Source organism: Miniopterus natalensis, chromosome X (genome assembly GCF_054644295.1).
Source record: "Miniopterus natalensis isolate mMinNat1 chromosome X, mMinNat1.hap1, whole genome shotgun sequence".
In the NCBI taxonomy this organism is placed as follows: Eukaryota; Metazoa; Chordata; class Mammalia; order Chiroptera; family Miniopteridae; genus Miniopterus; species Miniopterus natalensis.
Window position 1 is genome coordinate 14,257,581 of NC_142103.1, and position 16,020 is coordinate 14,273,600.

Genomic DNA, 16,020 nt, shown 5'->3' on the forward strand with positions numbered 1-16,020 from the left:
GCCAACATGGTTATGGGACTATCTCTCAGGGTGCTGTGGGAGTTACTGTAGCATTGTAACTTATACATGGTAGGTCCTCAATAAATATAGACTTAATGAATGAGAGAATGACTGAATGGTTGAATGAAGTGGAGTGTACTTATATGAACTCTGCTCTTGGCATATGCTGTCTCCTACTTTGACAAGTGGTGGTAGAGTCATGGTTTAGTTTGCACTTGAATTCTAGTGTGTTTAATTGTGGTTTTGGAATGGCCATGATTCTAGTGGGAATCATGGCATAGATTTAGACTTTTTTGTCCAGTGCTGGCTCATGAGTGAGACTTATATGGCTTGGATCCTGTTATGAGTAGGGACTGTCCTTTGCTGAATAGTGACATGGATATAGACCTTAATCTGGATAGGAGAAATCCTACTGGTCTCATATGTGTTAGAAGGTTGTCTGCTCAGTGATTTGGGGAGCAGATGTCTGCATAAGGGTCCTGAATTAGGCAGAGGGCTATCCTCCAACTCACTGGCTACTAGGGTAAGGACTGTGGGTTGTCTGAGGGTTCCTTTGTGTTGGGCTAGGACATGGTATGTGAAGGAATCCTGGACCATGCATAGTTGCTGGGCTGTGGAATGTATATAAACTCTGCTCTTCGTATAAGGAGATACTCAGTAGGAAAAAGTCAGTCAAGGAAAAGGGCAGTGGGGGGCATGCAGGGGGCAGTTGATCAATGACTCTCTCATCATTGATGTTTCTATCTCTCTCTCCCTCTCCCTTCCTCTCTCTGAAATCAATAAAGACATTTTAAAAAAAAGGGAAAAAAAGGATTGTTCAAAATAAATTTGATGAAATATCACTTAAAATTATTGCTGCAAAAACTCTAATAAAATACTAACAAAGAGAATACCATCATGCATTAACAATGACCAAGTGGAGTTCATTCTAGAAATGTAAAGATGCTTGCCTTGGCTGCTGTGGCTCAGTTGGATGGGTGTTGACCCATGTACCAAAAAGTTGCTGGTTCGATTCCTGGTCAGGGCACATGCCTGGGTTGTGGGCTCCATCCACTGTGGGGGGCATGCAGCGCATACATTGACCTTTCTCTCTCCCTCTCCCTTCCTCTCTCTCTAAAAATCAATAAAAATATTTTTTTAATGTGAAGATGCTGCAGTATGATGAAATATATAAGTATTATAATATTTATTATATTAATAGATGAAAAGTAGAAAACATATGATTCTCTTGACATATTGCCCCAAAAGGCATCAGAGATAATTCATGTTTCTTTATGATAGTATTTTGTAAAACCTTAATAAAACATGAATACATGGATAATGTCTTAACATGATAAAATATTTATCTCAAACAGAAAGCCAGCATCCTCTTTCATATTTTTTTGAACTACCTCTTGTTTGCTCTTTTATGGCTTGAGTAGCAAGCAACTGAGTATGACTTAAAGCAAACAGTTACATCTTAGAATAAAATTTTTAAAAATTGCAACAATCTCTTGGAATAGAGAATAACAATCTTTCATTAATATCTGACTCTGAGTGAAGGAAGGGATGCTGGCCCTGAAGACAAGTGTGTTGTCCACACCTGTGTAAAGGAAGCTGCCCTGGAAGGCCTTCAGCAGGCCGAGCTGGAGCTGGGTCCTCCAGGAGAGGTGAGGCAGCTGGCTGAGCAGGAAGGTAAAATATTTCTGTGGGCTGAAAATGTGGCGGAGAGAGAGAATGTGTCACCATAAGATTACAAAACACAGAACTGAAAAGTCTTATGAAATGGTCTGGGCTGGTGGCAGTGTGTGTGTGGGGGGGCGGGGGGGAGTTGCAGGGGGAAGGATTGTCATGGAACAGAGTCTGTCCCCCACCTGGCTCGCAGAACCAAACACTAAACACTAAGAATCACGGTGGAGAAATACTGGCTATTTTATTATCAATAGCAACACATTCCCAGGAGAATGGAAAACTAATGTTCAAAAGCTCGAACTCCCCGATGGCGTGTCAGTTCCAGATTATGCCGGGCAAAACCACAGGACACCGTGGGTTAAGGGTTTGGGGTGGTGCTGGGAGCTGACTGGTCGCAGGTGAGGTAAAGGTAATAAATCATTTCCTCAGGTCTTAAGGACAGTTCTGAGGTCTCTTCCCGTCCCTCTCTCCTGTCTCATGGGAAAATAGCCAGAGGGTCATTGCACCTTTCTGCTCAGTAGTTGAAACATAACTTAGGTCAAGATGTTATCTTTAGCCTGCCAGAGGTCCCGGCCTTGTGGCCTTTAGTCAGGTCTGGGCTACTGTCCTCTGCTGCCTGGGGGTTGCTGATTATCTCAGGAAAGGCTAGGTCTCTGAGGTGTGGGGTGTGGGGCAGAGACAATCCATGGAGCCTATCTGATCCTTGAAATATTTAAAAGATACCACAAAGATCAGACCATGAAGGAGATTAGGTGAAGTCATAGGGATGAGGTATCTCCACTGGAATACTTAAAGACCTCAGCTCCCACTCCGCATTCTCCTTACCGCCTAGGTTTTACTGCTTGGTTTGCTATTTTAAATGACATCCTTTGTTTTCGGTTTCTATCATATGCACATGTTATCTTTTAAAAAATAAACTTTATTTTAAAAACCCAAAAAATGATATCCTTTGACTCCCACCTATGACCTATGCACCGATCATTGAGTTTATTCTACATTTCTCCTTTGCTCCCAATTTCTGTTTCTACTTTGTCAGAGAATGTTCTTCAACTCTTATCTTAATATTTGTCTTAGGTTTATGATTAAACCTATTTTAGTCTTAGATTTATAATTAAACCTATTCAATTCTGATTATCAATTCTTTTGCCAAAAATTCCAATCTTCTCTTAATTGGATAAAACTCGACCCTGAGTAGAATCCTCAGCAAGAATCCCTGAATACAAAATTTCTTAAGTTCTGAAAGGTTAAAACTAAAATCCTTGGCTCACACATTTTACTTGAGTTTTTAAAAAATGTTTCTTCACTCTTACTCTTTACAATCCTGTCATGTAATTTAAGGCCTCCTGATTTTCGTTTCTTGTAGGTCATTTGTGGGTTTTTTTTGTTGTTTTTTTAAATTTGTAGACACAAAGGATTTTTTCTTTATCATTAATGCCTGTTTTACTAAGTCACAGTTGACAGTGAATTTTCCCAGTTGCACAAAGGGCTCTTTAAATATGTAGAATCATGTGTTCTTTTATTTCCAAACTTTTAAAAATTTTAATATTAAATATTAGTTGTGTTTCATTATTTGCTTTCCCTCCGCTTTTCTTTTAAAGAGATTTCTGATATACTTTATCTATTGGTTTCCTCTTTCCTTTTGTTTTGGTTCTCTTACCTCTTTTGCACTTTCACCCTTTCTTTCCCTTATTGTATTTTTCAATCATATCCATTCTCCCTTCGGTGCTTTGTCATTTAGCCTTCTGAGATGATTTTGTCTTTTCTTCAATTTCTTTCCTAAATTCAGTCAGCACTCACTTTATATTTTCACATTTGTGTTTATCGTGAGTTTTTGAATTTCTGATTTATAGTATTATTTCATGTCTATAATTGTTTGTTTAATATATTACAATCCATGCTTTGCTCTGTGGTTGTTTTTATTGGGGGTTGGTTATTTTTTTCAACTGAAAAGTTTTGATTCTTGCTTTTTTTTCTTATAGTAGTTTTGTGTGGATGTTGGGTTCCTTTTCCTAATAATTATAAATGGTGATGGAACTTTCTGGTTCAGCAATAAAAGTTGATGTTATATGAAAAAAGGGGTTTGGATGCTTTATTTGGTTTACTGGTTCAAGAGCACCCTCTTCTGTTGATACAATAAAGTACAATTTCTTGCCCTGGCTGGTGTTGCTCAGTTGGTTGGAGCATCGTTGAGAAGGGTGCTCAACCACTGAGACACACCAGCCAGGCTAAAAAGTTTCAATAGTTACATAGAATTCTATTTAACCAGCCCCTACAAATAATTCCACAATGATCATTAATATATGTCCACCTATAAGTATTTCTACATGATAAATTCACCAAAGTGTAGTTTCGAGGTCAATGGCCTGCATCTTTAAAATATTTATAGATACACAATGTTTATAGATATATAAAATGACCTCCAATAATATTGGCCTAATGTATAATAATCACATCACAGTGTTAAAAGAATGGCTATTTTTCCACAGCCTTGCCAACGCTGGAAATTGTCAATATTTTACATCTTTACCAATCTGATAGGTCAGAGGAAATGTTTTGATGTGCATTTCTTTGGTTATTAATGAGGCTGAGTAGCTTTCATATATTTATTAACTAATTGTATATTCTCATATCTTTTGCCCATATTCCTAGTGTATTGTTGGTCTTACTGATCTAAAACAATTCTCTTTTGTATTGAGTAATTAAAACCTTGTTTGTCATATGTTGCAAATATTTCTTCCCAATTTATTATCTTTATGTTGTTTTATGCTTTGCAGGTTTTAAAATTTTTTTATGTAGTTGAATGTATGTCTTTTTACCCCTAGAGCTTATTGGTTTTGTTCCATGCTTACAAAAGTCTCAGCTATTTTTCTTTGTTTTTGTTGTTTTTCCTCACTCGTTTTTTCAATACTACTTTTATGGTTCTATTATATCTTTGATACATTTGAATGTATTTTGGAGTAAGGAATGGGGCATACATCATCTTTATTTTTCCAACTGGCTATCTAGTTTCCTAGACACTTTTATTGGAAAATGCTAGCTTTTCTCTACTAATTTCAAAATGCTACCTTAGCCAAAATCTAAGTTGTCATATACACCTAATTTATTTCCAAACTTTTTTTTAGGGGAGTGTGGAAACGCAGTCCCCCACTACCACAAATTATACAGCTGAGTTTCCCACATTTGGAGAAATCGCAGGGGTCAACGCATCCGGAGTGCAATGGCTAAGTGTCACCCTGGGAAAACTACTTTTGTGATCATGGTATGTCCCCTGCCAGGTAAGTATTCCAAGCCTGCCCCATAGTACTTCAATTACTGTGTCACACTTTTTATTTATTTATTTATTTATTTATTTATTTATTTATTTATTTATTTATTTATTTATTTATTTATTTTTAAACACATCTCTATTGATCTCAGAGAGAGGAAAGGAGAGGGAGAGAGACAGAAACATCAATGATGAGAGAGTCATTGATCGAGCCCACAACCCGGGCATGTGCCCTGACCGGGAATCGAATCCGGATCGCCCAGATCCCAGGTCGATGCTCAACCGCTGAGCCAGTCCCTGCGGGGCCTGTGTCACACTTGAGCCCTCTGCTCAGCGGGCCCACGCCGCAGAGCCCTCCGCTTGGGTCAGGGCGCCGTTAGCAGGCATCAGGCAAATGGCCACAGACTTCCTAGGGCGTGATGTGATCTGGCTGGGCAAGTTCAAATACGATGATGCGGAAAAGCAATTCCATGAGCAGATACACTGGCCTGTGGCTGGCTTCTCGCCCTCGCCCTCGGCGTGAGCGTGAGCGTGATCCTCGGAAGCGTAGGCCCTGGGGCCTCCTACGGTTTGGGGGAGATCACAGTGAGCCCGTCATCCCGATGGCCTCCTGGAGGAGGGGAACCAGAGGCGCCAGGGAAGGTGCAGGGCCCGCAGCAGAGCGTCTCCGAGCTGGGGGCCCCGCGAAGTGTGCTGGGGAAGAGGTCGCCTGCTAGCGGGGCCACAGCGCTGCGCTCCCAGCACGGTCTCCGGTGCCCCAAACGGAGCCCCCTTTCTCCCCCCCTTCCCCCCCGCCGCCGCCCTCCCATCGAGAAGGCAACCTGTGCGGTGGAGCATGAGGAGACTGGCCTGGCTGCGGGAGTAGAGGCAGCGGCAGGAAGCAGAGAAGGCGGCCCAGAGGCCCACACCCGTGCCCAAGTCCTCAGGCCTCCCGCACATCAAGCTCTGGGGTGATGAGATGACAAGGCCCACCCGCAGGCCTGCGGGCGCTCGGTCCAGGTGGACCCATCGGCCGGGCGGGAGGGTGGGCACAGGCTTCCAAACTGCTGCCCGTGGGCTGTGGCATCCGCAGGCCACAGATCCGGTGTGCGGTACACGATGGCAGGGTGGGGACCGACCTGCTGGGAGAGGACATCGCCAAGGTCCAGGAGCACATGCAGAGTGTCCACATGGCTGCTCCAAACAAGATCCAAGCCCCAGTACTGGGCCTGGGCACGAGGCCTGGCCGCCGTTAAAACCGTACACTTATTTTAATATCGACTGGAGCTAGACTGCCCTCTGTTAATTTAGTTTTTACAAATTTCCTAGAGATTCTCGCACATTTTTACCTAGATGAAACTTTAAGATCATTTTTTTAAAAAATATATCTTTATTGATTTCAGAGAGAGGAAAGGAGAGGGAGAGAGAGAGAGATAGAAACATCAATGATGAGCAAGTCATTGATTGAGCACACAACCCGGGCATGTGCCCTGACCGGGAATCGAACCCCAATTGCCTGGATCCTGGGTCTATGCTCAACCACTGAGCCACGCCTGGCCAGGCAAGATCATTTACTTTTTAACTATTCAAAAAGGACTGCAGGATTTTCAAATCAGACTTGTAAATTTATAAGTCAATTTAGGAGTAATTAATACTTTTGCACAATTCAATCTTTTGATGTCTCTCTGGAAAAGGATGTTTTCTTTATGTAGGTTTTATACAATTTCTTAACATAGTATTTATTGCGCACCTATAATGTGCAAAAAGCACTTTTTAAGAGGCTGGACAGAAAAAATAAATCAAATCCCTGTTTTCATGGAGCTTACAATCTAATGGGAGAGGAAAACAATATTGTAAGAAACAAATAAATATGTAATATGACAATTGGTGACTAGTGCTGTAAAGAAAATAAAGCTGTGCCTGCTTTGGCCGCACATGTACTAAAATTGGAATGATGCGGAGAAGATTAGCGTGGTCCCTGCACAATGATGACATGCAAATTTGTGAAATGTTCCATATTAAAAAAAAAAAAATCTGCATAAAGGATAGAAAATAAAGGAAGAGGAATGCTATTTTATTTTTTTCCTTAACAATAACATTTTTTTTTATTTTTTGAGGAATGCTATTTTTTTTTTTTAAAAAAAAAATGTCTTTATTGATTTCAGACAGAGGAAGGGAGAGAGAGAGGGAAAGAGAGAAACATCAATGATGACAGTCATTGATGGGCTGCCTCCTGCACACCCCTGACTGGGGATCGAGCCCGCAACCTAGGCATGTGCCCTGACTGGGAATTGAACCCCGATCGCCTGGATCCTAGGTCGATGCTCAACCACTGAGCCATGCCAACCGGGCAAGGAATGCTATTTTATATTGAGTGGTCAGGGAAGGCCTTTTTGACAGGTAGAACTTGAGCAGAAATTTAAAGCAAGTGAATGAACTAGCCAGGTGAATACTGGGTAAAGAACACCATGGGCCTTAAGTACAAATCCCAAGCATGATTGGCTTGTTTGAGGAACAGCAAGGAAGCTAGTGTGACCGAAGTGTCAGCGATAAGATCTGAGTGGTAACCTGGGGCCAGGTTATATAAGTTATCATAGGTCATGGGAAGGAGTTTGAATTGTATTCTGAGGGGTGTTCAAAGGTACTGGGAGGTTTTAAACAAAGAATTTTTATGCCTGATTTCCTCTTTTAAAGAATTATTATTTCCATAAGGAGAATAGGGAGGAACAGTGTGAGCTGATGAACCAGTTGAGTCCATGGGATAGATGATGGTACATTGAGCCAGTGTGGGAGTGGTGAGGTTATTGTGTGGTCAGACACAGAGAAACGAGCTAGGGCCTCTTTTATTCATAGGCATTTGCCAATCTAGAGGTGTTCCTTAAGTGAAGGGGACAGATGAGACAATGTTTGTGACCTGAAATCACCAGGAAGGTAGACCTAGGCCCTGGATAATATCTCTCTCTCTCCCCCCCCCTCTCCCTCTCTCTCTCTCTCTCTCTCTCTGTCTCACACACACACACACACACACACTCACATATACACACAAACACACACCACACACCATTGGGATCCCACTATAGTCTTTTCTCCGGATATTATTTGCCCATCCCAGATAACTGCTGATAGCAAGCGGTGCTTATGGGGGGCACTGGGAACTGAAGAGCTAGAGCTGAGTACCAGCCAAAGGGGAACTCCTAGTGCAACATAGACCCTATTCTGGAGAGGGAACTCAGAACTACACTCTGAAAATGGGGAGCAAAAAATCCTCAAGTTTTAGTTCTGGACTGCTAATCCCTTCAGGTGAGCCCTGACTGAGGCAAGATTTGAGAGAGGCAAGAAACCAAGAGAGGTTAGCAAAGCATGCAGGGATGCTTTTCTCCTAAGGGTGTTTGCCTGTTCCAAAGAGGCATCTGAGAAGCTGAGTTGCTCTTTTGGTGGCCTCACTGGGCTAGGGGGACAAAAATCGGAATCTGAGGCAAACAATTCCTTGCTTTGGGATTGGAAACTAGAGTGCTATACTCTAGGAGGAAGGATGAACCAGAAGTAAATCAGTCTTCAGGAAGTCTACATTTCAGCTTTGTCATTTTATTTTTATTCTATTTTATTGATTTGAGAGAGAGACAGAAAAACATCGATTTGTTGTTCCACTGATTTATTCATTGGTTGAATGCCTTGTATGTGCCCTGATTGGACACAGAACCCACACCTTGGCATGTGAGGACAATGATGCTCTCAAAGGCCATCCTCCCCTCCTTCCTGCTCAAGCCCTTGGTTCTTAAAGGGATATAAAGGGGAGGCCATTTTTCCTCCTCTCCAATTATCTTGCTAACTTTTGGTTCTTCAGTCCTGTCCATTCATCTTTCTAGCTTTTGGTGAGCTCAGTGTAAGAACCTCCTCCTGCACCATCTTGGCCAATGGGGGGAGACTCCGAGGTGCTCCACTGACTGTCTACAGTAACAATAGTAGAATTAAATAGAGCTAAAAACAGAATCAATTAACCAGAAGCAAAACCAAAAGGAAGTTGTTCAAATGGATCTGTTTTCCTCAACTGCAGACTATGGAGCCAGAGCTAATGGCAAGAGATCTTTATGGTACTAAAAGAAACTGCCAATCTAGTTATGCCAATTCTACACAGGCAAAAATATCTTTCGAAACTGAAGCAAAATATAGGAAATACAGAATAAAGAGTGAGGCAGCTTTATTCATAATGGCCAAAATTTGGAGGTAACTAAGATGCCTTTCAATGAAATGAAAGAATAAATAAACTGTGGTACATCCACACAATGGAATATTATTCAGTGCTTAAAAAATGAACTATAAAGCCATGAAAAGTCATGGATGAACATTAAATGCATATTACCAAGTGAAAGAAACCTATTTGAAAAGGCTATATACGGTATGAATACAACTATATATGACATTCTGGAAAAGACAAAACTATGAAAACAGTAAAAAAGATCAGTGGTTTCCAGGATTTGGGGGAGGGAGAAATCAATAGGCGGAGTACAGACGAATTTTAGGGCAGTGAAGTACTCTGTATGAGACTAGAATGGTAGGTACATGTAATTATACATTTCTCAAAAACCATAGAACACACAACACGAAGAGTAAGCCCTAACATGAACTATGGTCTTTGGAAGAGATTAATGTGTCAGTATTGGTTCATTGATTGTAACAAATTTGTACCACTCTGGTGTGTGTGTTTTGGGGGAGAAGGTATATGAGAATTCTGTATTTTCCACACAGTTTTGCTGTGAACCTAAAACTTCTCTAAAAAAAAAAGTCTATTTTTAAAAGAAAGAGTGTCGGGGGATGTGGGTGGAGAGAGATTAATCAAAGAACTTCTATGTTTATAAGCATAACCCATGGACACAGACATTGGTATGGGGAAGGCCTGGGGATGGGTAGATGTGGGATGGAGGGGATCAGTGGGAATAAAGGGGGGACATCTGTAATATTCTCAACAATAAAGATAAAAAAAAGAGTGAGATACATAGAGGATTTTGTAAGAAGGGCTAATGTACATTTAATGAAAGTTCAGAAGGAAGAGAAAAAGAAAGGGTGAGAAGGAATATTTGAAGAGATAAGGACTGAGAATTTCTCAGAACTGATTAAAGAACTCAATCTACTAATTTAAGAAGCCCAATGAAGCTCATTCAGGAAAAAGAAATTTATGCCTGATATATTAGAGTGAAAGGTCAGAAAGTCAAATCAAAGAGAAAAATCTTAAAAGTAGCCAGAAAGACAAGAAACAGGCCAAAATGAAGTTACTTTTGCTAAGCCATGTCACCAAACCGAAACTTAATAACCTCATTGCAGTTTCAAACTCTCCCAGGACTGGAATTTTTAAACCAATCAGTCTGGAATTTCCTGGTCAGCCCTAGTGAGGTAATCTGCCTGATAAGGCCCGCTTCCTTCCCCTAAGGCAGGGGTGGGGAACATCTGGCCCAAGAGCCATAAAAGACCCAAGAAATCATTTGGTCTGGCCCTGCCAACGCAACCGCACGTGGGACTTGAAATTCAATAAATCTAGGAGATTTTTTCATAGCTAATTTTTAAGTTGGTAATTTTGTATGGCCCGGGAATGATGTTATAAATATCCAAACGGCCCTTGGTAGAAAAGAGGTTCCCCACCCCTGCCCTAAGGGAAGGTGTCCTTGCCTGAAATAATTCAATCTTTTAACTTCTTAGTCCCAACCTCTTTCTGCCTATAAAAACCTTCCATTTTGTAAAACTCCTCATAGAGCCTATCTAGTTGCTAGATGGGATGCAGCCTAATTTGTGAATTGCATAATAAAGCCAATTAGATCTTCAAATTTACTCAATTGAATTTTGTTCTTTAACACCCTAAAAGAAGCAATAATTAGAATGATAGCTCAATCCTCACATGCAACTTTAGGGGCCAGAAGATAGTGAAAGATCCTCAGGATGCTAAAAAGAAGTAACTGTCAACTTATAATTCTATACAGGTGAAAACATACTTCAATAAAGAAAAGAAAATGAAGATGTTTTCAGACCAACAAAACCTGAAAGGATTTATTACCAGCAGATACCTACACTAAAGGAAATTTTAAACACTGTTCTTCAGGCAGAAGAAAAATGATCCCAGACCGAAACTCAGAAATATAGCAAGGAATGGAGAACAAAGAAAGTGGTAAATATATGGGTACTAAATAAGCACCAGATAAAATAGCAATAACCAAGCCTTGTGAAATATGACATAGTTTCAATTTTGCAAGATAAAAAGTTCTACAGATCTGTTGCATAACAGTGTGAATATTATTAAAACTACTAAACTGTACACGTAAAATGGTTAAGATGGTAAATTTATGTTATGTGCTTTTTACTACCCAAAAATTAATGACAACAATAGCACTTAAGTTGGGGGGAAGTTAAATGGATTTAACTGTTCTAAGGTATTTGCATTGTCTGGGAGAAGGAGAAAGGTAAAGACTAATATTAGACTTTGATAAGTCAAAATGCATGATGTAATTTCTAACCACCAAAAGACTTTTTAAAAAATGGTATATAGGAGAGGTGAATGAATAATTTTTAATCTGATAGGAGAGGTGAAACTGATAGGAGAGGTGAACGAATGATTTTTTTAAATATATCTTTACTGATTTCAGAGAGAGGAAAGGAGAGGGAGAGAGAGATAGAAACATCAGTGATGAGTCATGGATCGGCTGCCTCCTGCACGCCCCCGATGGGGATCGAGCCCGCAACCCGGGCCTGTGCCCTGACCGGGAATGGAACCCCGATCGCCTGGATCCTAGGTCGATGCTCAACCGCTGAGCCACGCCCGGCTGGGCACGAATGATTTTTAATGATTTTTAATCCAAAAGAGGAAAAACAATAAAAAGGAATACAGAACAAGTGGCATAAAGAGGCAGTACATTTAAAAGATTAATGTGCCCAGCTAGCATGGCTCAGCGGTTGAGCGTCGACCTAGGATCCAGGAGATCACAGTTCAATTCCCGGGGTTGGGGCACATTCTCGGTTTATGGGCTCCATCCCTGACAGGGGGCCTGCAGGAGGCAGCTGATCTGCGTTTCTCTTGCTCTCTCCCTCTCCCTTCCTCTCTCTCAAAAAGGAAATTTAAAAGTCTTTAAAAAATAAAAAATAGCCCAGCCGGGCGTGGCTCAGCGGTTGAGCATGGACCTAGGATCCAGACGATCAGGGTTCGATTCCCGGTCAGGACACATGCCTGGGTTGCAGGCTGCAGCCGATCAATGACTCTCTCATCATTGATGTTTCTCTCTCTCCCTCCCTCTCTCTTTCTCTCTGAAATCAATAAAGATATATTTTTTAAAAATAAAAATTAAAAAAATTAAAAATAAATATGGGAAAAGATATGCCATTCAAAAACTACCCAAAAGAAAGCTAATATAAGCTATAGTAACATCAGACAAAATAGGCTTTAAATTTAAAATTATTAGAGATGCAATCATCCCATTTACCAGAAGCTATAACAATTCTAAATATTTGTGCACCCAATAATACGGGCTCAAAATATGTAATGAAAAATGGACAGAACTACAAGAAGACATAGACTAACCAATCATACTGGATAATTTTAAGTCTCTTGCTCAGGTAGAGTCCCTGGTAGGGGTTATAGCTCCTCTGCAGCCCCAGCTCCTACCAGACAGGCTTCCACTGGGTAACCCTGGCAACTAAGCTTCAGTGACACCAGCTCCTGCCTCGTGCTCCCCAGGGCCTAGGAGCAGTAGGTGCCGCCTGCTATTCCTGGCTGTCCCTCGTTGTCCTCCGTTTGGTTTATCAGTTCTTCCATTACCTGTTTTTCATTCCTTGTATTATTGTATTCCCTCTTCTATTTCAAATACTCAGAACAGTTTCTATTTTCTGGTTGGACTCTGACTTATACACTTACAAAGGATAAGCAGCTAGGATTAGACATTGTATCTATGACATCGGAAGCTAGAAAACAGTGGAATACCATCTGCAGAATGTTGGGAAAAGATAACTGCTAGCTAAAAATCCTATACCTGACTGTGGCAGGTTGCTTCTAAAATGGCTCTCAGCCTGGCCGGGGAGCTCAGTTGGTTAGTGTGTTGTTCCAGATATGCCAAGGTTGCGGGTTTGATCCCCGGTCAGGGCACTTAAAAAAGCAATTTAAAAAAATGACTCTCAATGATCCCCACCCCCTGATAGTCACTCCCGTTTACTCTCCCCTTCGCCCTGTGCTTGTGTGTGTGTTGGAGCTAGTGACTTACTTATGACAGACTATTGCGAAAGCGATGGGATATCACTTTCATAATTAGGTTATGAAAGACTGTGCTTCTGTCTTGTTTATATTCTCTCTCTGGCTCTTCTTGTGTGATGACTCTGATGCAGATCCAGGCCCTCATTCTGACAGCCAGCAAGGAAGTGAATCCTGCCAACCACCATGCGAGTGAGCTAGGAAGTGGATCCTGTCCTAGCGAAGCCTTGAGATGAGACTGCAGCCCCAGCCGATGCCTGGATTGTCACCTGTGAGAGACCCTGAGTGGACACCTTGACTGTAGTCTTATGAGAGATTCTGAAGCAGGTGATTCAGTTAGGCCGTGCTTGTATTCCTGACCCATAGAAGCTGTGATGTCATAAATGTGCGTTGCCTAAGCAACTAAGTTTTATTTTTTTTTTTTTAAAGTGGAATTCAATATTAAAAGTAAGCCCTGGCTGGGTAGCTTAGGTGGTTAGAACATTCTTCTGATACACCAAGGTTGCGGGTTCAATCCCCCGTCAGGGCACATACAACCAATGAGTGCATAAATGAGTGGAACAACAAACTGATGTTTCTCTCTCTCTCTCCTTTCCACTGTCTCTGAAAAAGCAATGGAAAAAATATCCTTCAGTGAGGATAAAAACAAAACAAAACAGAAAAGGAAGTAACAAAAAGGTGAATACTTTATACCAAAACCTATGGGATCATCTAAAGCTTTATTGAGAAGAAAATATATAATTTAAATCAGGAATCACAGGTAGATGATGCAGATGAAGGAAGTAGCTAGATGTAAACATAGAGGTGAGGCTTGTGGAGAATTAGAAGGTACTAATTCTCTAAAAGCACTGAAATCCAACACCCCATTTTAAATGCTTTTACTTATATCAAAAAAGAAAAAATGGAAAATATGCAAGCTAAGTACTCTAGTAAGAACACAGCTGCAAAGCCATAAAATTATCAGAAAGTAAACATAGGGAATTAATGAAGATAAAGCTCAAATTAGTGAAATAGAAAAGTATTGCAGGTTGGGTTCTCTGGGAAACAGAGACAGAGGAGTTAAGGATACAAAAGGGTTACCCAGGAATAGCGTCCATGAAGAAAACGGGCAGACGGGAGGTTCTGTCAGACTGCAATGGAGAGCTGACAAAGTCTCTGCCAGCCCATCTGGAGCTGAGCTGAGGGGAAAAGGCTCTGCCCCAGAACCACCACCTTGCTGTCATTAGCCTTGGGCATCCTGAGAGGAGTGGGACTCTCAGCTGGTTTGGCTCAGTGGTTAGAGCGTCGGGCCTCGGATGGAAGGATCCCAGTTCGATTCCAGCCAAGGGCATGTACCTTGGTTGCAGGCTTCATCCCCGGCCCTGGTTGGGCATGCAGGAGGCAACCAATGGATCTCTCTCTCTCTCTCTCTCTCCTCCCCCCCTTCTACTCTCTCTGAAAAGCATGGAAAAAATATCGTCAGGTGAGGATTTAAAAAAAAATGAATCTAAGGTAGACTCTGAAGGTACTAGCAGCTGGCAGCAGTCCTTGCAGTCAGACAGTCTTGGAGTGGACTCTCTAAGTCTGCCACAAAAACAAACAATAAATGGTAAAAAAAAAAAAAAAAAAAAATTAATAAAACCCCAAACCAAAAGCTGGCTTTAAAAATTAATTCAATTTATTACAGCTTCCACCTTTTTGCGTACAATTTGCAAAATTGTTTGCAAGTGTTATATACATGCGCAAATATACAAAGAGGGACATTGAGGATATGTTAAATGATACATCAGGCAGAGGCAAGTAGCATTCAAATGATTGTCTTTTATGGTGAGGCCTTTAAATCCCTCATCTTTGAAAATTAAACTTTCAATGCCAGGCTGCATTCCACTGCCCTGTTAACAAGGAAGGAATTTTTAATGAATTGAAATTAAGAAAGGCCTACTCCTAATAGAAAACAGGAAACATTCTAGTTCAAGGTTTCATTGTCCCCCAAGATCAGGAGCAGTATCTTGGGAAAAGCCCAGCTGAGACTTGGACAGGGTGTGTGGACCCTGAGTGTCCAGAGCTTCAGGGGACTTAGAGTGCTCCCAATCCCCCCTCACTGAGATTTCCTGCCAGTTTCCACACTCAGTTGACTGGGTGTAGCTCAAACAGGAAAAGCTCCTGGTTGATCTAAGGTTCTGGAGCTTTGTGATAACATTTAATAACAGCTGGTGGGATGTTCTGCACGTAGTATTATGGAATTTCTTTAAGCGATTGCTGAAATATATGGGGTCCAATTGTTCTGTCGTACTCCTACATGTTTAGCTAGATTAGATTTTAGATAGCCAATAGATCCATACATTGCCCTGGAGGTTCAGCAGAGTAACTGTTCAGAAACTTTGACCTCAATGGCAGAAATAGAAGAAACTGCACTGTGAAAAGAAGGACAGGAGGAGGGTGGGTGGGGGCGAGGAGGAGGAAGAGGGAGGAGGAGGAGGAGGAAGGGGAAGGAGGAGGAGGAAGGGGGGAGGAGGAGGAGGAAGAAGGGGGGAGGAGGAGGAGGAAGAAGGGGGGAGGAGGAGGAAGGGGGAGGAGGAGGAAGGGGAGGAGGAGGAAGAGGGGGAGGAGGAGGAAGAGGGGGAGGAGGAAGAAGGACGAGGAGGAGGAAGAGAAAGAGGAGGAGGAGGAGGAAGAAGGAGGAGGAGGACGAGGAAAAAGTGGGGAGGAGAAAGGGGGAGAGGAGGTGGAAGGGGGAGGAGGAAGGGGGGGAGGAAAGGGGAAGGAGGAAAAAGAAAAAAGAACGTGGGCTATCTTATTATCATACTGATTAATATTGATGTATTTTGGATATATTCGAGCAAGTGTTAAAGATTTATTTGACCTGTTTAAGTTTTGAACATATCGTTACTAGAGCATTTCAAAT

General features: G+C 41.6%; 2 non-coding genes across 2 annotated transcripts; one reads left to right on the forward strand and one right to left on the reverse strand.

Moving 5' to 3' along the window:
- Positions 1–4,790: 4,790 nt before the first annotated feature.
- Positions 4,791–4,954, reverse strand: LOC148090407 (U1 spliceosomal RNA). The gene has a single exon (XR_015713804.1). It is a non-coding gene; the product is annotated as a U1 spliceosomal RNA (small nuclear RNA).
- A 1,877-nt stretch (positions 4,955–6,831) lies between these two features.
- Positions 6,832–6,938, forward strand: LOC148090408 (U6 spliceosomal RNA). The gene has a single exon (XR_015713816.1). It is a non-coding gene; the product is annotated as a U6 spliceosomal RNA (small nuclear RNA).
- Positions 6,939–16,020: the final 9,082 nt, after the last annotated feature.